This window comes from Anas acuta, chromosome W (genome assembly GCF_963932015.1).
Source record: "Anas acuta chromosome W, bAnaAcu1.1, whole genome shotgun sequence".
Taxonomy (NCBI): domain Eukaryota; kingdom Metazoa; phylum Chordata; class Aves; order Anseriformes; family Anatidae; genus Anas; species Anas acuta.
This window is the reverse complement of record NC_089016.1, coordinates 14659416-14683956: the sequence shown is the minus strand read 5'-3', so window position 1 is coordinate 14683956 and position 24541 is coordinate 14659416.

Here is a 24541-nt window from a genome sequence, read left to right as displayed (position 1 = left end):
CTGTTTTCCCAGAAAGTTGGACAGCTTGTTAGTAGCTTCCTTCACAACTGTTTTCTCCTGTCCTGACAATAAAAGATCATCCACATATTTGTAACAGTAATACCTTCTCAGGAGGTTGGAATTGCTGCAAAATCTGTTCTAGAACTTGCCCAAATAAATTGATGGCCCTGTAAACCCCTGAGGTAAAACTGTCCACATGTATTGTAAAACTGTCCACAAGAATAAGCAACCTGAGAGGGCAAGGCATCTCCTGAATAACCCTTCTTTGTTCCCTCTAAACTCTTTCCATTCCTGATGGCCTCATCGTTAAGAGTCTGATGTTGTCACCAACCATGGGGCTTATCGACCCCCATGGCCACACTCCCACACTAGCTAATGGAAATACTGCTTTGCAGTAAAAAGAGCCTGAGGATTTTGTTCCTTCCTGCATCCGTAGGTTCTTTGCCTTTTTTTCAAAGTTATTGGGGCAGTAGGTTAAATTGCACATACAACTTTATCCCTCCCTGCCCAGAACCTGTGCTGTGCACTTGCAGTTTGATGCAGCTGTAACTGCACAACTTTGCAGCTCTTCACTGCTACTCATCAGGGATGAGTGCTCCTTGCTGCTGAGAGAGGCAATTCTCACACCTCCTTCCATACCAGTCCCAGTATATCTGCTCTCAGGATCTTTATTTGAGTGATGACTCTCTGGGTAGGATGTTCTTATGTTTCCTACTAATACTCACATTTCTTATGCTGAACATATGTTCAGCATACATCAGGTCACTTCAGCCAAGACATTTACCAAATAGGAAATAAGAGTAGTTCACAGAATCACAGAATCACAGAATTTCTAGGTTGGAAGAGACCTCAAGATCATCGAGTCCAACCTCTAACCTAACGCTAACAGTCCCCACTAAACCATATCCCTAAGCTCTACATCTAAACGTCTTTTGAAGACTTCCAGGGATGGTGACTCCACCACCTCCCTGGGCAGCCTGTTCCAGTGCCTAACAACCCTTTCAGTAAAGAAGTTCTTCCTAACATCTAACCTAAAACTCCCCTGGCGCAACTTTAGCCCATTCCCCCTCGTCCTGTCACCAGGCACGTGGGAGAACAGGCCAACCCCCACCTCTCTACAGCCTCCTTTAAGGTATCTGTAGAGAGCGATAAGGTCGCCCCTGAGCCTCCTCTTCTCCAGGCTGAACAAGCCCAGCTCACTCAGCCGCTCCTCGTAGGACTTGTTCTCCAGGCCCCTCACCAGCTTCGTCGCCCTTCTTTGGACCCGCTCAAGCACCTCGATGTCCTTCTTGTAGCGAGGGGCCCAAAACTGAACACAGTACTCGAGGTGCGGCCTCACCAGAGCCGAGTACAGGGGGACGATCACTTCCCTAGCCCTGCTGGTCACACTGTTTCTGATACAAGCCAGGATGCCGTTGGCCTTCTTGGCCACCTGAGCACACTGCTGGCTCATATTCAGCCGACTGTCCACCATCACTCCCAGGTCCTTCTCTGCCTGGCAGCTCTCCAACCACTCATCTCCCAGCCTGTAGCTCTGCTTGGGGTTATTGCGCCCCAGGTGCAGGACCCGGCACTTGGCCTTGTTAAACTTCATGCAGTTGACCTCAGCCCATCGGTGCAGCCTATCCAGATCCTCCTGCAGAGCCTTCCTACCCTCGAGCAGATCGAGTAGTTGCAGCTGAGCTTGTTTCTGGCACAGAAAGCACTAAGTCTTTTTAGAAAATCTTTAGTTATATCATGAGGATATCTGTCTATGGAAGAGAAATGTGCTATTGTGGGAATAAAAATGTTGGTTTTGCAGATTACATTGTTTAGAGGGAAGGAATGTGGTATTGAGATATGCTTGCAGTGATAAGAAAGCTTATCAGACAAACTTGTAAAATGCAGACAACCAGAACCCTTAGAGCAACTAGGCGGAAATCACTGTGTAAGAAACATTACCACCTCAAAGAGTATAAAAGTCAAAAGAAATGTGACTTATAACAAGCCAGCAACTGAAAGACATGTATTCTCTGTGGAGCACCAGATAGGTTGTGAACCTGGATTACCCAGTCAATGAGGAAACAGGAGAGGGTCCCGGTCCTTGAGAAAAAAAAAAAAAAAAAAAAAGTATATAAACTGTGTTATGGAACTAGTAGGCGCGCTCCTGCTTGTGGGACACCCACCTTTGCAATTGCGAATAAATTACTACTTCACTGAGATCCTTGCCTGAGCCTAACTTATTGGCTACAGAGTTTTTCTCACACTATTGAACCTAGAAAACCCTCCCTGGACTTGCTGAATTGGAGCTAGGCACGGATAATTATTCACCCCCAAATATAATTTGAAAGGTGTCCATATTACTCTCTTCTTAAAGAAACAAAGGAAAAATGTGGAAAGAGCATAGGAATAGGAAATCTGACACACGTAAAATATGTTCATAAGTTCCAAAGTTACTCAGAGCATTCATAAAGTCATACAATACAATTGCAGAGACATTTATTGTGATATATGGAATAATAATTCATGTCAAGATGGCTGATATTAATAAAGAACAGGGAGATGTGGGAGTGTGGCCATGGGGGTCGACAAGCCCCATGGTTGGTGATAACATCAGACTCTTAACGATGAGGCCATCAGGAATGGAAAGAGTTTAGAGGGAACAAAGAAGGGTGATTAAGGTGACGCCTTGCTGTCTGGGGTTGCTTGTTCTCCCACTGTTAAGGCATGGAAGCTGCTGGGGGATTTGCTGGTTGGAACTGTTAAAATTTGTTGTTTAATGTTATATGATAATCATATTATTAGAGTGGTTTCAAGGGTTAACGAAACACAGGAAAAGCAATCGCGTTTTGTTGCTTTCGGGAACCTTGTGGAGGGCAGAGCACGTGCAGAAGAAGAGGGAGACAGTCGAAGTCGCACCTGCAGTCTGGATGAGATCCAGGAACAAAAGGTTGCTAGCGGTGGTGGTGGGGGGGAACCATGAGCCTTCATCCCCACGACCCCCAACAACCACCACAAAGAGAATTATAATACGAAGCGGGGATAGGATATACATATGCATATATTTTATAAATATTACTAAATTCAGATTGAGTTGCATTGTAATTTATAACAAATTGTTGACGTTCTTGGATCTTGGGTCTGTGACCGGTAAAGGGAGGTGCCCCACCTAGTGGCCCTTGCCGATAGCGGCTTTGGAGTCCAACAAGATTTCGAACATAAGAGACAAGTAAAGAACTAGGAGCTCTCCCTCCATGACCCATAGTTCTGCGTGCGAAGACCCAAACGAAGAGGATTTGTGAGTTGGGTTGGGTGAGATTCGGCTGTGTGACTGTGTGTAAGGGTGTGACTGAGACATGTTATAAATGAAGTCTCAACTCTGAATTTAGTAACATAAAAGAATATTTATAAAAGGCAAGTAAACAGCACTGGGTGCGCGGGGAGTCTATGCTCTACCAACACGCACACCCACCCGTCGAACTTTCCAAATATACATAGGACATTACTGTTACATATTTTCAAGAAACCCGAGTACACCTATACATATGGATATCCTATCCCTGCTTCGTATTATAATTCTCTTCGTGGTGGTCGTTGTAGGTGAAAGGCTCACGGTTTCCCATCACCATTAGCAACCTTTTGTTCCAGACTGCAGCAGCGGCTTCGACTGTCTCCCTCTTCTTCTGCACATGCTCTGCCCACCACAAGGTTCCCGAAAGCAACAAAACGTGATTGCTTTTCCCGCATTTCGTTAACCCTTGAAACCACACTAATAATATTATTATCATATAACATTAAACAATAAATGTTAACAGTTCTAACCAGCAACCCCCCCAGCAACTTCCGTGCCTTAACAGAGGGGAAAACAAGCAACCCCAGATGACAGGGCGTCGCCTCAATCACCCTTCTTTGTTTCCTCTAAACTCTTTACATTCCTGATGACCTCATCGTTAAGAGTCTGATGTTATCACCAACCATGAGGCTTTCCGACCCCCATTGCCACATTCCCAAATCTCCCCCTTCTTTATTAATATCAACCATTTTTCTGACACGAATTACCACTCCATATGTAACAGATGGAACTTAGTTCCGAAGCGAGTGCAGAGGTCTTCTAACTGTGGTTCTGATCTCCCGCGAGAGAGATCAGCCGGTGAAGGACCGAAGCGATTGGTCTAGGAATTCGTGGGTGGGTTAACCACTTGCAAAACACCTCCAGACACAGGCACAGCCAGGGATTCGGAACCTCTTTAAGGGTTCCAGGGATTCGGAACTTATTTTAAGCTTCCAGGGATTTGGCCGTGGATTCGGAACCTCTTTGAGGATTCCAGGGATTTGGAACCTCTTTGAGGGTTCCAGGGATTCGGAACTTATTTGAAGGTTCCAGGATGGGTCTGGGGGAAAGTAGATTCTCAGACCTGGGAGACTCAGAGAGCCCAGACATTCCACCAGAAAGCCCATTAGGGATAATGTTAAAATATTGGGATGTTTGGGAATTGAGGAAAGAAAAAAAAATAAAGAGAAAATGGCTCAATTTTGTATGATAAAATGGCCAAAGGAACCTTTAAGGCCACATGTTTTTTGGCCAGTTTTTGGATCCTTTGAGGATTGGGTATGTCAGGCATTAAACTGCTATGTTAACTCTAAGGAGCCTTTTAACCAAGAAGAAAGCGATTACGCGGCTCTATGGGTAGGAGCCTCAAACTCATTTCCCCCAAAACAAATATTCACTTTAAATACAAGAACTGACAGGGGAAAGGAAGAATGGAAGAATGGGAACCTCTGGATAATATACCCCCTCCCTATTCATGGCAACCAGAACCGCCACATTTTGAAAGTCGATTGCCCACGGCCCCTGTTCTCTATCCCTCTCCTCCTGCATGAAGGACTAGAAGTAAGATAAGGGCCACAGAAAGGGAGGAAAGTGAAACACGAGGCTGGACTGACGATTTAGGAGGTCTTTACTCTTTGAGGGAGGTACCCCTTGGGAGGAACCAGGGGGGAATAGGGTTTGTAGTGGTTCCTTTGAACACATCAGATGTAAGAAATTTTAAGAAGGAAATGGGAAGCCTTTTAGATGACCCTTTAGGAGTTGCCGAAAGATTGGACCAGTTCCTAGGTCCGAGCACGTATACCTGGGAAGAAATGCAGTCCATATAAGGAATCCTCTTCACTATAGAAGAAAGAGGAATGATCAGGCAAGCGGGAATGAGACTGTGGGAAAGACAAAATCAGGGAGGTCCTCCAGGGGATGTGAAATGGCCAAATACCAACCCTAACTGGGATCATCAGGCTGCTCAGGGGAGGCAAAACATGAGGGATCTTAATGATACAAGGGATAAAGGAATCGGTTCCAAGGGGACAAAATATAAATTTTGATACTCGTAATTTTAACGAGTATCAGCGTAGAGAAGAATTTCCAACTGAATGGCTAGACAGGCTGAGAAAAAGCCTTCAGATATACTCGGGGATAGATCCTGACTCCCCTGCAGGAGGGGCACTGTTGAGAACCCAGTTTGTAGAAAAATCCTGGGAAGACATCCAAAAGAAATTGGAGAAACTTGATGATTGGCATGAAAAAGGATTAGAAGAATTATTGAGAGAAGTGCAAAAGGTCTATGTGAGGACAGATGGGGAAAAACAGAAGGCAAAAGAAAATATTTTTGTGGTAGCAATAAGGGAAAGTCAAAAACCAAGTGGACAGGAAAGCAGGGAAGGATCAGGAAAAAAACAGGGTGAAAGAGAACCGAAGGATAAATGAAAAGGACAACAAGATGGAATCCCTATCTGTTAGAATTGTGGCAAAAAGGGGGATCTCCAGAGGAACTGTAGAAAAAAGAAACAGGATGAAGAAATGTTTAAGGAAGACTAGGGGTGTCAGGGGCTATATCTTTTGGGGACCCGAACATCGAATGAGCCCTTGATAAAATTATTAATAGGTCCCCAGAGGGAAGAGGTGTATTTTTTGATAGATACTGGAGCGGAGAAATCAACTATTAGAAAATTACCAAAAGGGGTTAAGGAAGGAAAGAGGAATACCATGGTAGTAGGAGCAAAAGAGGAGCCCTTTAAGGTTCCTATATTGGAAAATATAGAAATAGAATCAGAAAAGAAACTGTGTTTCAATGACCTTTTGCTGGTGCCTAAGACTGAGCACAATCTATTAGGAAGGGACTTAATAATAAGATTAGGGTTGGAAATCGAGAGCCGGGGGGAGAATTAAAAATTCAGCTATATACCCTAACCCAAGAAGATGAGGAAGAAATAGACCCACAAGTATGGTATCAAGAGGGAGATTCAGGAAAATTAGATATGGAACCCTTGATAGTAGAAATAATGGATCCGCAACAGCCAATAAGGATTAGGCAATATCCAATCCCATTGGAGGGGAGAAGAGGACTCAAACCAGTTATAGACAGGTTGCTCCAAAAGGGGATGCTTGAACCATGTATGTCCCCACATAATACCCCCATTTTGCTGGTAAAAAAGGCTGATGGATCATATAGGTTTGTGAAATGTGTTCATCTTATTCGTGTCAATATGGAACAATGCTAGGGCCGCATGGTATGAGGAATGTGACCTTCTGTCTTACATACCCTTGTATAACCACAAGTCTAAGAAAAACAGAGTGGTTAATGTATATAGTTCTTGTATCTTGAAAAGTAATGTTTTAGCAATTTGTGTCAATAGAGGGCTTGAAGGGAAATGTATTTGTAGGCTTTTCCTTGAAGTCTCTGATATCTGGGGGGTTTCAGAATAACTGCTAACTATTATGACTATTGCATGGGACACTATGCAAGTCTCTGATATCTGGCCAGGAGATTAAGGAGACGGGGAGAGCTGAAGAACAACTAAAAGACAAAGCTTGCAGGGGACGCTGCACAAGTCTCTGACATACAGCCAAGTTGGACAAAGGAGAAGGACAAGAGGGAGGAAGACTATGAGCCTTCAGCACCAGAGACCCCCAGAGACCCCCAGAGGGACCACCGGAGACTGATATGCATGCTCCAGTGGGAGGGTTTGGATTCCGGAAACTAATTATAATAACCCTGTTTTTTTTAGAAGTAGTAATGAATATGTAGGAGCCTAGGAGCATAAAAATCAGCTGCTTGATGTAACAGGTATGCATCTTGGTGGAGCAGAGACTCGCGGTGCACCCAGCGCTGTTTGCTTACCTGTATTCACTTAATAAATTGTTAACTTTTATTGTAATTCTATTTGGGACTTAGCCATTTTTTACAGGTTGGTTCAGGATCTTAGGGCTGTGAATCAATGAACCATAACCAAATTCCCAGTTGTGGCGAAGCCATATACTTTATTAAACCACCTAACATTTCAGCATAAATGGTATAGTGTAATAGATTTGAAGGATGCTTTCTGGGCCTGCCCATTAAGTGAAGGGTCTCGGAATTACTTCGCCTTTGAATGGGAAGACCCTGAAACAGGAAGGCGACAATAGCTCAGATGGACCGTACTCACTCAGGGATATACTGATTCCCCAAATTTATTTGGCCAAACCTTAGAAAAAATATTACAACTTTTTGAGGTAAAGGGAGAAGTGAAATTGTTGCAATATGTGGATGACCTATTAATAGCCGGTAAGACTGAAAAAGAGACCCAGAGAGTCACTATTGAATTACTTAATTTCTTAGGGAAAAAAGGGTTGAAGTTATCAAAATCTAAATTACAATTCGTGGAAAAGGAAGTAAGGTACTTAGGACATTGGCTTAGCCAAAGAAAAAAAAAAAATTGGATCCTGACAGGGTATCTGGGATTCTAGCCCTATCATCACCCAAAACGAAGAAGGAAGTGAGGCAACTGCTCGGCCTCTTGGGATATTGTAGGCCCTGGATTGAAGGGTTTAGTGAAAAGGCAAAGTTTTTATATGAAAAATTGACTGGAGAAAAAATTAAGTGGAACGAGGAAGATGAGGAAAAGTTGAGGTTGATCAAGAAAACGTTAATAGAAGCTCCAGTGCTGAGCCTCCCAGATTTAGAAAGACCCTTTTATTTATTTGTAAATGTTTCTAAGCAAACTGCATATGGAGTACTAACTCAAGAATGGGCAGGAATCAAGAAACCTGTGGGATATTGCTCCAAACTATTAGACCCTGTGAGTACGGGGTAGCCGGTGTGCTTACAGGCAGTTGTGGCTACTGCCTTACTGACTGAGGGAGCTAGAAAAGTCACTTTTAGGGCATCTCTGAGGGTATATACTCCACATAATGTTAGGGGAGTACTCCAGCAAAAGGCTGAAAAATGGTTAACTGATAGTAGGATGCTGAAGTATGAGGCCATCCCGATCGACTCCCCTGATTTAGAACTAAAAGTAACTGCTGCACAGAGCCCTGCACAATTTCTATATGGGGAACCCCTAACAGAACTACAACATAACTGCGTGGAACTTTTACAGTTACACCTACAAACCCACTGGGAAACGAAAGCATTGTTATAAATGAAGTCTCAACTCAATCTGAATTTTGTAATATTTATAAAACAAATATTTATAAAAGGTATAAAAAACAAATATTTATAAAAGGTATAAAAGCTATAAAAGGTATAAAAGCAAGTAAACAACGTTGGTTGTGCGGGGAGTCTACGCTCCACCAACATGCACACATGAACATTAAACATTCTAAATATACAGAACATTGTTTTACATACTAAACCCGAGTATGCCTATACAATCAGAAAAGGTAACAAACAATCCTTTAAGTTCCATGACTTAACAGTCTCCATTTTCCATTCCTTTTCTTGATTACAAACAACAGTCTCCATTTTCCATTCCTTTTGAACAATATGTCTCGCTTTAAGTTGTCAAGCAACTCGGTCTTCAGGCCTTATGTATCCTGTTCTTCCCAGATCGAAGAAAAGCATATCTATCTTCTTTTTAAGGCCAATAGGCCTGGGTCAAAAGGCATGTCCAGGTCAGCAGAGGGCGTAACAGCAAAGGCCTTCGATGGCTGTAGCAGCAGAGAGGCCCATGGCGTAGCAGTCGGATCAGTAAAGGAGCCCGCAGCTCCCTCACTATCTGGCAAGCCACACGTTTCTGACTGTGGTCCCACATGTCTGTTTAAGGCCTCAGAAACTGCTCGCCAGGTGCCGAGCAATCCCACTGCAACCTTGTCGTTTTCAGTGTCCCACACCTTGACCTCAGTTTGGTCCCATATTTCAGGCTCATAAACTGTCCAATTGTTAATAAGGAGAATAAGCTGTAAGGTTACCAGGACAGTCTTTGTTTCTAAGGGCGTATGATTCCCCATAATGTGCAACTGCTTACCAGCGAGAGGCATTTGTGTGTGCGGGTCCGCTTCTCTCAGCTTGAGCTTCTTCCCAGCTCCGGTGCGGCCATTTCCAGCGCCTTTCAGTATGAGCTTCTCTGAGCAGTTTGCTGAGTTTGGCCGAACCTATCTTCATGAGGCGATCAATGTGCCTGTTCCCATCCTGGTCTCTGTTCTTCTAGCCTGTTCCTTTTCATTCCTTCTTTTTGCTTCTTTATTGATGACATAACTTCATCACATCATGTTGCCTTTTATTCTTTTTATCTTGAGGGCAGGCTCCCCTCTTATACCCTTCTCTCCACAGCAGTTCTTTTCAAAACAACTTTTCATTGGTCAAACAACTTTGAATATAACAACAACAGCAAACACCCAGAAACTTCCATGCCTTAATGGCTGGAGAACAAGCAACCCAAGACTGCATGGAGTCTCTTGAATCACCCTTCTTTGTTCCCTCTAAACTCTTTTATATTCCTGATGGCCTCATCGTTAAGAGTCTAATGTTATCTCTACCATGGGGCTTTCCAACCCCCATGGCCACACTCCCAAATCTCCCCCTTCTTTATTAATATCCACCATTTTCTCATCACGAATTACCACTCCATATATAACAGCACTGAGTGATCATTTTCTAAAATTTTATGGGTGTGTAGGAATATATGAGATAGCCAAACAAACCGTCCAAGGACGCTTAATGTGTCAAAAGGTTAATAAGAAGGCGATTAGGCAAGCACCTGCTGGAGGAAGAAGGATTGCATATCGACCATTTGAGAGAATTCAGGTGGATTTACTGAACTACCAAAGGTAGGACGATATAAATATCTGTTGGTAATCACGGATCAACTAACACATTTGGGTAGAGGGTTATCCTGCGGCACAAGCCACCACTGCAGTGGTAGCTAAAAACCTGTTGGGGAATGTTATTCCTGGCTTGTTGCATGAAGAATGGCCGAAAACACGACAAACACTAGAATGGTCAGATCATGCTGCCATTTATTACCCGAATAGCCTGACTTTTATAGCGAAGTTAACAGGGGCAGATAGTGTCTCACACAAGATTATTGGTCAAAAGTACTCAGACAAACAACTGCAAGAAAACAACCCCACCTGCAGGAAAGCAACCCCCTTGAGATTAGCAGTCACATAGATCCCGTCCTTGAAGCCAGCTGCTGGCAACAATATTTTTCTAAATTCCTCAATGTGGGAACACTGTCATGGGAACTTCTCATAGTCGTCCTGGCTGCTTGGTTTGCTCAGCTGCAGCAAGCCATGGGATCTTTGCTGTTTCAAAAATCCCTCAACAATTCCCCCTTTTACTTTTTGAGCAAACCAAGCCCTTTGTAACAGTCTTGCAAGTAACCCTTTAACCACATTTATTACAGTACAACACACAATGATGATTAACACCACAACAAACAGAATCCTTAATCCCTCTTTGACTAATCCCAGTAACCATCTAGGCATCGTTTCAAACAAATCAGTGAGCCACTGATTGAAAGGATTGATATCATATTGAATCTTTCTCATGTGCTCTTTCAGGAAACTAATGGATTTGTGAATTGACTCATTACGATCAGAAAGGTTCAAACAGCACATTTCCTCAAAGACCTCACACCCATGCCCTTTAGCCAAAAGCAAGAAGTCAATAGCAGCGCGATCCTGTAAGAGTGCATGTCGCAGACTATTTTGATCTGGTAACATCTCCTCAAGTATCTCTGTCGTGGCATGGGCTTCCTTCTCGGCCCAGCATACCAATTTTTCTAAGTTGTTAAGTGAGGTCGCGGATGCCACTCCTGGCACAAAAATTGCCAATGCCGCTCTAGCTGCAACACCAAGCAATTCAACATTATCATTGCAATCCGGTGCGAGCAATGCCCGTTTATGTCTGGTGATCTCACGTAACTGCGACAAGCTAGGAGCAAATATAGTGAGTTTATCTAAGTAACATGGACCTCCGATAGCATTTGCAGGGATACCTTGACAGGCCCTATCCCCGCAAATCAGAAAGACATCAAGCGGTAAGGCCATAGCTGTACGATTGTTCCAAATGCTGTAGTTGTTATCCCTTGTCTCCGTGCCATAAGCCCCTAAACCCTGCCTAGCAGTGTCATTGTAACCACAGGTGTTACTTGTATTTCTGTACCCGTATGGCCCTTTCCAAGTTCCTGTAGCAGGATCTCGGTAATTCATTCTTATTTGTGGTAATACATTTGGTGCTGCTATATTTATTGTTTGAAAATGAATACTCGCAGGAGGGTCTTCTCGGTCACTAGTCAAACATAAGTGATTCAAGACAACCAATGCCTTGCACAATTGCTCATCGATGTTCTTGATCTCTTTTAATCTCACTAATTGTTCCTTTAAAACCTGGCGTGATCATTCAACCATCACTTGGCCCATGGGAGAATATGGAATACTCGTTTTTGGCTGAATCTGTAGGAAAATCCATTCCAGAGCTCGAAAATGCTGCCCTATCATTCCACCCTTGCCATCACCTGTGGCACTTATACTACTCCTATTACCCATGCTGTTAGTGTCAGTGGCATCCTCCTGATACCATTTCTGTCTTGTCGCCCCTTACTCTCCCCCTTTTCTTTTTGCCACTGACCAATCACCGCAAATGGGTGAGACACATGAATGCTAATTAGGAAAGAGAGTGCAACGTCTGCTATTCATCTGCAAGCAGTGCTGGCTGCAACCTTAGAAGCTATTTGTGAAAGAGCTTGCCGGTGGTCATTTGTTAGTGTAATCTGCGGCTCTGCACTCCTGCACTGCAATAAAGGTAGTAATATAGCTAAGGCGTCATTAGTAATCCAGACAATGTGGCAACCCCACTGAATATTATCCAGGAACATTTGTACATTTATCAAATTATGTAACACCATAGTTATATCACCTTTCTGGGGACGAATATTAGAGTCTGATATTTTCCATCCCAAGTATAGTCATGGCTGTTTCTGTTGAACCTTCTCTGGGGCTATCTTCAACCTTTTTGCTTCCAAAGTATCCCAAATAAACTTTGAATCCTGGAAGCATTCTGGCCTACCAAACTGAATGTTATCCATATAATGGTAAATAATTACGTCACACCATGCTGTCCAAATTGGTTGTAGTGCCCAGGTCACATATAATTGACATAATGTAGGGGAATTCCTCATCCCCTGTAGAAGCACTAGCCATTCATAGCACTTTGCCGGGGCCTGTTTGTTAATGGAGGGTACTGTAAAAGCAAATCTCTGACAGTCCTGTGCCACCACATCTGTTTGCCTGGACTGATCGATAAATTTAGCATACGGTTCCCCAGGGGCCTGTTCTACAGATGCAAATGGAGGTGCTTTCTTTTCCCCTGGGAGACTAAGAAGAGCCCTCAGTGCGAGCTGCGCAGCTGTTTGGTGAATAATCACAGGGAACTGCAGCTGAACCTGGGTATTGAGAGAAGGACCCGTTCCCTTTAACATCTCTGCAGTAATCCCATACAGAGGGTCCCCTGGTTGACGCAGTTGACCCGCTTCCCCCTGTGGTAACTGCAACCATTCCCTTTCAAACAATAACAATGGGGAAGGAGTTAACAATGAGTGCACCAGGTTTCGACAGTCAAGTGGACACATTGGTTTTGCCCGAAAAATCCATTGAATTATCTGTCAAGCTGCTTGGGATTGTAATCCATAGTCCAAAACCAATTTTCGAGCTTGTTGTAAAGGCTTGCAGTCGTGCGGCTGCCACAACCTGGTGCCTTGCACAGGGTCGATAATAATAGGGCAGGCCAAGGATGTAGCATGCCTATGCCCCTCTATGAAAGCATCACGTATGACGTCGGAGCACCTGTCCCTCCTTGGAGAGCTAGAACCTTCTGTAGCAGCCGACGTTGACACGGCCAGGGGTGGCCCAGCAGTCTGGAGGGTGCCCTCAAGCATGCTCATTATTTCTCCTGAGGAAGTGGAATCCAGGTGGTGGGAACGGAACCTGGCACTCAGATCATCAGAGGAGCCGGCTCCATCCAAAGACACTTGTTGCAACGTGCTCACAGTGCAATGGTTTCCCTCTAGTGAAGACCGGAAAGTCAAAGCCTCAAGGATTTTTGTGGGCTCAGCTGGAGGGTGCAGAGACACAGGATCAGAGCACCCTAAGCTGTGTTCAGAGCTTATGGTTGAAAATATGTCTTTTTCTGCAGAGAGATTCCAGCTTGATGGGTGAGACATGAGCTTCAGTGTGTTCTGAGAAAGCAGAGATTTGTCCTCTCCATCCTCAGTGAAGTTGTCATTGGCAAGGACAATGCTTGTTGTAGAGAAGACACGTTTGGTAGGTCTTGTTTGACATAGCTGCCTGAAACCAGGTGCAAGAAGCATAGATTTCTGGTCTATCTTCTCAGGTAAAGAAGCCTGTGGTGCTCTGGACTTCAGAGAATTACAGCTCCAAATACATTTAAAGGGAGAAATGCTGGTCATACCTTGCAATATATCCTGAAGGGCTTCAATTTGCTCCGTCAGCCTCTGATTACAGGTTTTCAGGTGGTAGTTTTCTAGCTCAAGCTCTCTCAGCTTAGATGTTACCCACTCTTTGATCTTGGCAGCTTTCTCTTGAAAAATTTTGAGTTCCTCAGTCCTCAGCTGTTTCTGTTTTGCTAGCTGAGTCTCCAGTCTGTTAATCAGGTCTTCTTTTCCTTGCACTGTACCCATCAGCTCCTTCAGTGAAGGTAGATTTTCGCAAGCTGCTGCTGCTGCGCCTCTCATTGGCGAAGCATCCCGAGTGGATTTATTGCTGCCTGGCAGCGGCACCGATGCTGGCAGCACAGATTTATCAAGATTTTCCGGCGCGGGGGGTGGGGAGGGCAGCCCCCACTCCCCATCAGCACTCTGCTCTGATAGTCCCGTAGTTATTTCTGCTGATGATTGATTTATTGGAGAGGTCATACACCGAACCGGGGTGGGTGCAGGAACCGACGATAAAAATCGTGTCAGCCACATTCCTGAGGTCTCAGGTTTCATACTCGGCGTTCTGTCAGTCCCAGACGGTACTGAGAAAGCTTGTGCCGCCACCATAGCCAGCTGCTGTTCGGTTTTCATACCGCACAGCGCGTTAAGCACTGCACGCCAGGTCGTACATAGAGCTTTATTGAAGTTTCCACTTGTGACGGTTGTATCCCTTAAATGATCTCCTACAAGCCGCCACTCATCTGGACAAAAAATTAGAAGGATTTCCTTTAGAAAACCCTCCTTCTGGGCCCAGTGTACCAAGGATTTGATCTTTTTTACATTGCAAGATACGCCTCTCTTAGAGAGAATGCTAGAGAGAAGCTTCACAGCCGCTGCCCAGGGAAGTGGTGGAGTCACCATCCCTGGAGGTCTTTAAAAGACGTTTAGATGTAGAGCTTAGGGATATGGTTTAGTGGAGGACTGTTAGTGTTAGGTCAGAGGTTGGACTCGATGATCTTGAGGTCTCTTCCAACCTAGAAATTCTGTGATTCTGTGATTCCTCCTCCATGGTTACCTCAGACAGGCTGCAGGTTTGTGATCTCCACCCCTCTGCTATATGCCAACTCGCCACACGGTGGCGGTCGTCTGACGTTTCCACTGACGCCTCTGGTCTCCCGTAGCAACTCAATCCTGGATGTCCCGTGTCTCACCGTGATACATCACTTTCCTGCATCTCACCGCGATTCCTTTGTTCCCGCGTCTTACCGCGATCATCTGTGTCTGGGTCGGTGCTTGGAGTTTCTCAGTGTCTCTCACGTCTTTCAGCTTCTGTCAGGTCTCTCTGTGTCTCTCAGGGCTGTCCATGTCTCTGAAGTCTCTCGGGTCTCTCAGCGTCTGCAGGTCTCAGCCTGTTCGGGCGCCATATGTTGCAGGAAGAACGGCCGAAAACACGACAGACACCAGTAGAGTCAGATCATGCTCTCTCTTTATTACCTGAATAGCCTGACTTTTATAGCGAAGTTAACAGGGGCAGATAGTGTCTCACACAAGATTATTGGTCAAAAGTACTCAGACAAACAACTGCAAGAAAACAACCCCACCTGCAGGAAAGCAACCCCCTTGTGATTAGCAGTCACGTAGGTCCCGTCCTTGAAGCCAGCTGCTGGCAACAATATTTTTCTAAATTCCTCAATGTGGGAACACTGTCATGGGAACTTCTCATAGTCGTCCTGGCTGCTTGGTTTGCTTAGCTGCAGCAAGCCATGGGATCTTTGGTGTTTCAAAAATCCCTCAACACTCGCTTTGGTTTAATCGGGAGCATTGATTCCAATCAGGGGACACACTGTAGTTCCAAGGTTTTAAAGGCTTTGACTGTGGCCCTTGCCATTAAATGGGAATATCATACGCCATGGCATCCTCAAAGTTCTGGACGAGTCGAGAGAATGAATCAGATAATTTAACACCAATTGGCCAAATTGATGATTGAGACTCAATTATCATGGGTAAAATGCTTACCATTGGCATTGCTAAACATAAGAACCATGCCACACGGGGAGACTGGAGTATCACCTTATGAGATGCTTTACGGTATGCCGTATTCCCAAGGAATGCCCTTAGATCATTGTTTGATAGAAAACTATGAGACCCGGAAATATGTGATAACTCTGGGAAATTGAATGAACTTCAGGAGAAGGGGGTGTTGGCTCAAAATGTGCCCTTGGGGTTCACAATTCATAAAATGCAGCCTGGAGATAAAGCGTTGATAAAAACTTGGAAAGAAGAATCGTTGTCTCCACATTGGGAAGGTCCTTATCTTGTCTTGCTTACTACAGAAACAGCTATAAGAATGGCAGAAAAGGGGTGGGCGCATACATCACGAGTAAAGGGACCCGTAACAGGAACCTGGAAGGTTGAGTCTATTCCTGGAGATCTGAAAGTCAAGCTTAAAAGAACTTGAAGTATATTGGGGTATAGCTACCCTTTGGATGCTAATTGTATGTATATTAAGACTTGTATTGTTTAGAATATTAGCGATCATTGGAAACTCATATAAAGGCCCTAATAGAAGGATTTGGGGACCCGAAAACCCCATAGGGGGAGTGCCACCTCCAGTAGAGATACCCACAACATCTTGAATTACCCTGGTTCTGAAAATTTAAAATAATAGGTGGGAAAATTTACCTAGATGATTGGTTATCTGCTTTGAATCAAGCCCCTGCTAACTCATGGAAAAGTTGAACGCAAATAGGAGAACCATCGGGTGTGTAAGCCTGGACCATTTCCTAAGAAGCATCAGGGAGAGGGCAAGACCGGGGAAGGGACCAGTACTGAGGCTCAAGAAGGTTTACCAAGGGCTGCAACCCCTTTGGGTAATAACATGGCCTTTACCGGACCTCTCCTAATTACATGCTATTGGTCCAGGGGCATTCTCAGAATTGTAGTGAATGTATTGTTAACACACGGAGAGGAAGAATTCAGGAACAAATACTAGTAACTATGCCTGTTAAACCCATGCTATGGAAACCAGAGTATGCTCGATGTAATGAAAGCAATAAAATAACCAGTTATGAGCCCAAAGAGGTCCCCTATCAATGGTGGATAGAGGTAAGAGTTAATAACGAAGGAGGAAGGTTAATTGGGAAAAGTGGCATCACTACAAATCTTAGTAAGCCCTTATCAATCGAATGCGATATACATGTATTCCTTTATACAGTGTTGACTGAAATCAAGGTTTACCAGTCATTTCTGTCACAATTTCACCCATTTTAATTTCTTTTGAAAGATATTTAATAATTTCTACTGAAGAAAATTGTGAAAAGGGCATTGTAACAATAAGAATCAAATGAAACACCATTTGATATATATGGGAAAGCCCCCACTGATTTCAGTGGATCTTGGTCCATTTCCTCTAAGAGCTTTATGGAAGGATTTGTTAAAGGAAAAGGTCCCAAGCACTATCATGCATGCAATTTAAAACAGAAATTAAACCTGTACTGAAGGAAATACTACATGTGGGAAAAAAAAAAAAAAAAAAAGAAAAGCTTTCACATGGAAATGGGCAGATATTTTTAATCACTGTGTGCTTAGGTGAGTGCCTTGGCAAAATTATACCCTCTCTAATACAGGAATGACATAAATACATAAAGCACATTGTACACTAAGTTGGATTTGGATGTATACTTGCATTAAAATGGTGTTTAACATTGCAGAAGTAAAAACCTCATAGGTAGGTCTTATATAGCAGGCTTAACATCCAATTCTTTTTTTATTCTTACTTCATTTTGATTGCCTTCTTTTATTTTCTAGTTATAAATATTTGCCACTGAGCCAAAGACTTTGCTGGCTAAAACACTGGTGACAGATGAGTCATTTTATCACATCTATATCACTGCAAGTACCTTTAAAAAAGACCCAATTCTCCTCTTTTATGGTAACATTGTTGACTCATTTCTCAATCAGCATAGCAAAAAGTCGTCACTGTTGGGATATGGAATACTTCAATGCCCTCTCAGTCACTGAGCACCTAAAAGTCCTCCTAAATCCTCATTAACATGCGTGTGAAATGTGTTCATCTGATTCGTGTCAATATGGAACAATGCTAGGGCCGCATGATATGATGAAATGTGACCTTCTGTCTTACATACCCTTGTATAACCACAAGTCTAAGAAAAACAGAGTGGTTAATGTATATAGTTCTTGTATCTTGCAAAGGAATGGTCCAGCAATTCGTGTCAATAGGGGATAAGAGAACAAAGGGGTTTCAGAATAACTGCTAACTATTATGACTATTGCATGGGACACTATGCAAGTCTCTGATATCTGGCCAAGAGATTAAGGAGAAGGGAAAAAGATGAAGGACAACTAAAAGACAAAGCTTGCATGGGACGCTGTGCAAGTCTCTGACATCTGGCCAAGTTGGACAAAGGAGAAGGACAAGGAAAAAGCCTTGGAGGAAGACTACGAGCCTTCAGCACGAGAGACCCCAGAGGCACCACTGGAGACTGATACGCATGCGCCAGTGGGAGGGTTTGGATTCCGAGAACTAATTATAATAACCCTGCCTTTTCTAGAAGTAGTAATGAATATGTATTAATCTAGGAGCATAAAAACCAGCTGCCTGATATAACTTGTCATTTATTATATGCTTAAGGAAACACTGAGTTGTTATAACCAAAAGCTGTGTGTTGCTTTGTGTTTTTTTTAGTCATAAATATATCAGGGTTTTTAATAGGTTCCTTTGCTGTTTCCCAGTTTGCTCCAAATCCCTGTCTTCAGGGAACGAGATGTGATGGCTCTGTTCCATGGAGACAAAATTTTATTACAATTACTACAGGGACTGGGACAACATAAATCCCAGTCTAGTGATGGAGCAGATTAACAGTGCCTTACCCTCAGGCAAAATTATTTTTTCTAAGGATGTCTGAATATGGAACAACCTTCTAGAATAATTAGGAAAATCCAGAAATGGCTAAAAATATCCATATCTTTTTATGGTCTGAATACAAGATCTTTTTGGTTTTAAGGATTTAAAAGAAATGTTTTTACTCATCACTACTATCCTAATATACCCTGTTGCCAATTAAGCTTCAAAAAGCCTTAGCAGAATTTTGCCTCCTTTAAGTCCAGTCTGTTCTGGTTGTTTGCATGGTTTTGATTTTTGTTATTTTAACTGCTGCTGTTTTTACATAGAAAGATCTAGAGTCACTGTACTGGGTCTGGCTGGGATGTTAACTTTCCCTGCAGCAGCCCATATAGTGCTGTGCTCTGCACTTGTAGCTAGAACAGCAGTGGTATCACACCAGGGTTGTGTCTACTGCTGAGCAGTGCTGACACAGCATCGGGACTTTCTCTAACCCTCCTAGGGGGTGGGCAAAAAAGTGAGAAGAGAAACATCACCAGGGCAGCTGACCTAAACCAACCAAAGGGATATTCCATACCATATGATGTCACACTCAGCAATAAAAGGTGGAAACAGGAAGAAGAGGGGAGGGGTGGGCTCTCGTTGGGAAAACATCTGTCCTCCTCCCGAACACCGGCTATGTGCGTTGAGGCCCTGCTTCAAGGACGTGATCAAGCATCACTCATTTGTGGGAAGTAGAGAGTAATTTCTTTCCTCTGCACTTCCACATAGCCTTTATTTGTTTTGTTTGTTTGTTTTCCTCCCTTTTTTCACTTTCCCCCTCCCTTTTCCCCTTTCCCTTTTTTTTCGCTTTAGTTAAATTGTTTAGTTAATAATAATCTTTCCTTTATTATTATTATTATTATTTCCCTTTAATTAAATTGTCCTTATCTCAACCTGTGAGTTGTTCTTTCCTTTACTTCTTCCCCTCCTCATCTAAGGAGGGGGAGTGAGAGAGCGGTTGTGGGGTTCAGCTGCCTAGCACAGTAAAAACACTACAGTCCTTTTTGGCGCCCAACGTGGGGCCCGAAGGGTTGAGATTACAATAGAATTGATTAAAACGCGTACAACTAACACACTTACTTGCTAGTCACCATGTTCCGTGTCCTGTTAATAATGGCTTGTTTGTTCATATGTCATGCAGTGTGTGTCATGGTCTCCTTTCTCCTCTATAACTGATCCGAGTATGTGCTACAATCTGTTTTCGTTTTTTTGAATTCGCTGTGCTGCCAAGCACTGGCCTTGAGTTTAATCTGGCATTCAGGCTGTGCACTGTTATCATTTGGGTCTCATGGAAACTATCTTTTAGAGAATATTCAGAACTACACTGCCTTCCTTTCCTCATCTGGATACCAGTTTATTAATAATATCAGGAATGGCACCTCCTCCTTCTTTCACAGTGGGCTAATTACAACAGTTTGGGAGTATTTTGAAGATCCATCTGTAACCCATATATTGCTAGTTCTAATTCTGAATAACAGGTTTCCTCTTCTCTCTAAGATTAGTCGATTGTTTAGAAAGCTTACCTGGGAATCTGTCCCGAAACAGTCTTGTGGTGAGTGGCAAGGTGTGTGGGATGATGTTAGCAGATACCTGTCACGAGTGTCTCCTCCAATAGTTTTGAACTTCACCCCTGAGCAAGTGCTAAATCCTAAAAACCTGGTAGAATGTTTGGGAGTTGTATGTCCTGACCCTGATAATGCCGGAGAATGACAGCTTGCCGCATTGTGCTGTATCCTGGCTTACTCCTATCAAACACTGTTTAACATCATCCAGCACCTTGAAGAGAGGGAGAAAGTTTCTGAGTCTGATGACCAGATAACATTCTGTGGCTGACCCAGAGGACCAACCGACTGTGGTATCAGTCGCCTCCATAGTCAAGTCAAAACAATGGAAACGGAAGTCATCTCGTTTAGTAAGGGAAGAAGCCTCTCCTAAGAAGGAGGGAGAAGGGGAAATGGCAGGCACCTCTAAAGCAGAGCCATCACAAAAACATCAGGAAGAAGAGATGGAAATCATAAAGGAATCAGAAATCACTCGATCCTTATCCCTGAGTGAGTTGCGAGAAATACAAAAGGATTATGGTCGATGCCCAGGTGAACACATCCTCACCTGGCTGCTTCGATGCTGGGATGCTGGGGCCAATAGCCTACAATTAAAAAGCAATGAAGCCAAGCAGCTGGGATCCCTCTCTAGAGAAAGGGTAATCGACAAAGTAATCGTGAGAGGAGCACACACCATCAGCTACTGGAGACGACTCCTGGCAGCTATGAGAGAAAGATATCCCCATAAGGAAGATATTGTATATCACATAGGCAAGTGGACCACTATGGATAAAGGTCTTCAGCATCTGCGGGAATTAGCTGTGCGGGAGATGATTTATAGCAATTTGGACAATGCCCAGACACCTCAAGATCCCGATGAAGTATAGTGCACAACATCCATGTGGCGTAAATTTGTGTGGAGTGCACCATCAGCACATGCCAGTACGCTGGCAGTAATTAACTGGGATGAGGGTCCCTGCTCGACATCGCAGGCGATGCCCTCCCCCTCCAGCCCCACCTTTCCAGGTGCCCTTACACAACAGGTTTGAGGCCCTGGAGCTTGAGAGACCGGTGGGTGAGGAAGAGGTAGCAAGTGTACCCAGGAGGATGCCTAGGGCGAGGAGGTCGACTCCACGCCTCAGGACTGCCTCCACCAAGAAAGACAGAAGGGTTATTGTTGTGGGAGACTCTCTTCTCAGGGGAACAGAGGGCCCTATTTGTCGGCCTGACCCTACCCGTAGGGAAGTCTGCTGCCTCCCTGGGGCCAGGGTCAGGTCCGTTGCCAGGAAGCTTCCCAACCTGGTTTGCCCCTCTGACTATTATCCTCTTTTGATAATCCAGGCAGGTAGTGACGACATTGAAGAGAGAAGCCTGAAGGCTATCAAACGAGACTTTAGGGGACTGGGACGGTTAGTTGATGGAGCGGGAGTGCAGGTGGTGTTTTCGTCCATCCCTACGGTGGCAGGGAGGGGTACAGAGAGGACACGGAAAGCCCACCTGTTAAACACGTGGCTCAGGGGCTGGTGCCAACACAGAAATCTTGGGTTTTTCAACCATGGGGCGCTTTACTCGGCACCCGGCCTGATGGCTGCATACGGGTCCCTATCTTTTAGGGGAAAATGGATCCTGGGCCAGGAACTGGCAAGGCTCATTGAGAGGGCTTTAAACTAGGTAAGAAGGGGGATGGGGCTGAAACACGGATTGTTGGAGCTGTGCCAGGGGGAACAATAGCAAGGCCGGGGGATAAGGCAATGGCCCAGCTGAAGTGCATCTACACCAATGCACACAGCATGGGTAACAAACAGGAGTGCTGCAATGTCTGGCTATAAGCTCTTCAGAAGGGACAGGCAGCACAGAAGGGGTGGTGGTGTGGCTCTCTGTATTAGACAGTCTTTCGATGTTGTGGAACTCGAGGCTGAGAATGACAAGGTCGAGTCCCTTTGGGTTAGGATCGGCAGGGCCAACAAGGCTAGTGTCCTGGTCAGGGTCTGTTATAGACCGCCAAACCAGGATGAGGAGACGGATGAGGAGTTCTACAGGCAGCTGACAGAAGTTGCGAAATCTTCAGCGCTTGTTCTCGTGGGGGACTTCAACTTCCCTGACATATCCTGGAAGCACAACACAGCCCAGAGAAAGCAGTCTAGGAGGTTTCTGGAGAGCGTGGAAGACAGCTTCCCGACGCAGCTGGTTAGTGAACCTACCAGGGGTGGCGCCCCGCTAGACCTTCTCTTCACAAACAGAGAAGGACTGGTGGAGGATGTGGTGGTCGGGAGCTGTCTTGGGCAGAGTGACCACGAAATGGTGGAGTTCTCTATACTTGGCAAGGCCAGGAAGGGGACCAGTAAAACCGCTGTATTGGACTTTTGGAGGGCTGACTTTGAGCTGCTCAGGACACTGGTTGGTGGAGTCCCTTGGGAGGCGGTTCTGAAGGGCAGAGGGGTCCAGGAAGGCTGGGCGCTCTTCAAGAGGGAAATCTTAATGGCGCAGGAACGGTCTGTCCCCACGTGCCCAAAGACGAGCTGGCGGGGAAGAAGACCAGCCTGGCTCAACAGAGAATTGTGGCTTGAGCTTAGGAGAAAAAAGAGGGTTTATAATCTTTGGAAAAGTGGGCAGGCCACTAGGGAGGACTATAAGGATGTTGCGAGGCTGTGCAGGGACAAAATTAGAAAGGCCAAAGCTCATCTGGAGCTCATCTGGCTACTGCCGTTAAAGATAACAAAAAAAGGTTTTTATAAATACATCAACACAAAAAGGAGGACTAAGGAGAATCTCCATCCTTTACTGGATGCGGGGGGAAACTTAGTTACAAGAGATGAGGAAAAGGTGGAGGTGCTTAATGCCTTCTTCGCCTCAGTCTTTAGCGGCAATACCGGTTGTTCTCTGGATACCCAGTACCCTGAGCTGGTGGAAGGGGATGGGGAGCAGGATGTGGCCCTCACTATCCACGAAGAAATGGTTGGCGACCTGCTACGGCACTTGGATGTGCACAAGTCAATGGGGCCAGATGGGATCCACCCAAGGGTACTGAGAGAACTGGCAGAGGAGCTGGCCAAGCAGCTTACCATCATTTATCAACAGTCCTGGCTATTGGGGGAGGTCCCAGTCGACTGGCGGCTAGCAAACGTGACGCCCATCTGCAAGAAGGGCCGGAGGACTGACCTGGGAAACTATAGGCCTGTCAGTTTGACCTCAGTGCCAGGGAAGCTCATGGAGCAGATTGTCTTGAGTGTCATCACGCGGCACTTGCAGGGCAAGCAGGCGATCAGGCCCAGTCAGCATGGGTTTATGAAAGGCAGGTCCTGCTTGACGAACCTGATCTCCTTCTATGACAAAGTGACGCGCTGGGTGGATGAGGGAAAGGCTGTGGATGTGGTCTACCTTGACTTCAGCAAGGCTTTTGACACCGTTTCCCACAGCAATCTCCTCAAGAAACTGGCTGCTCTTGGCTTGGACTGGCACACGCTTCATTAGGTTAATAACTGGCTGGATAGCCGGGCCCAAAGAGTTGTGGTGAATGGAGTCAAATCCAGTTGGAGGCCGGTCACTAGTGGCGTTCCCCAGGGCTCAGTGCTGGGGCCGGTCCTCTTTAATATCTTCATCGATGATCTGGATGAGGGGATCGAGTGCACCCTCAGTAAGTTCGCAGGTGACACCAAGTTAGGTACGTGTGTCGATCTGCTCGAGGGTAGGAAGGCTCTGCAGGAGGATATAGATGGGCTGGACCGATGGGCTGAGGCCAACTGTATGAAGTTCAACAAGGCCAAGGTCCGGGTCCTCCACCTGGGGCGCAATAACCCCAAGCAGAGCTACAGACCTGGAGAGGAATGTTTGGAAAGCTGCCTGGCGGAGAAGGACCTGGGAGTATTGGTGGATAGTCGGCTGAATATGAGCCATCAGTGTGCTCAGGTGGCCAAGAAGGCCAACGGCATCCTGGCTTGCATAAGAAGCAGTGTGGCCAGCAGGGCTAGGGAAGTGATTGTCCCCCTGTACTCGGCTCTGGTGAGGCCGCACCTCGAGTACTGTGTTCAGTTTTGGGCCCCTCGCTACAAGAAGGACATGGAGGTGCTCGAGCGAGTCCAGAGAAGGACGACGAAGCTGGTGAGGGGTCTGGAGAACAAGTCCTATGAGGAGCGGCTGAGTGAGCTGGGCTTGTTCAGCCTGGAGAAGAGGAGGCTCAGGGGCGACCTTATTGCTCTCTACAGGTACCTTAAAGGAGGCTGTAGTGAAGTGTCTTCCAACCTAGACAATTCTGTGATTCTGTGAATCTGTGAAGTGCTTATCTCCAAGTAAATATACAGATAAGCTAACGGAACTATCCAGCTCCTGTCCTGGTTTTAGCTTGGATAGAGTTGGTTTTCCTCCTAATAGCTGGTGGGGTGCTATGTTTTGGATTTAGGATGAGAAGAATGTTAATAACACACTGATGTTTTGG